The sequence below is a fragment of the Myotis davidii genome, unplaced genomic scaffold (genome assembly GCF_000327345.1).
Source record: "Myotis davidii unplaced genomic scaffold, ASM32734v1 scaffold1427, whole genome shotgun sequence".
Lineage (NCBI taxonomy): Eukaryota > Metazoa > Chordata > Mammalia > Chiroptera > Vespertilionidae > Myotis > Myotis davidii.
This window is the reverse complement of record NW_006298040.1, coordinates 560,027-560,303: the sequence shown is the minus strand read 5'-3', so window position 1 is coordinate 560,303 and position 277 is coordinate 560,027.

Genomic DNA, 277 nt, shown 5'->3' with positions numbered 1-277 from the left:
GGAGTTGGGTGAGGGCGGCCCCGCCCACCGCCTTCCTATTGGGACGCGCGTGCAAGCGGCGCGTCCCATTGGGCTGTGCGAATTTGGGCACCAAATTCAAAGATTTTAAAAGTACCAGCTGGCGCCTTTTAGGAGATAAGAGCTCGGTGCGGCTGCATCCCGCTCCTCGCGTGGTGGCAGGTCGCGCACCTGAGGAGGACCCGCTGCCACTGCCATGAGCCGGCGTGCCTGCAGCTGTTCCCCCTCCAGCTCCAGCTCCAGCTCCCGCTCCAGCTCC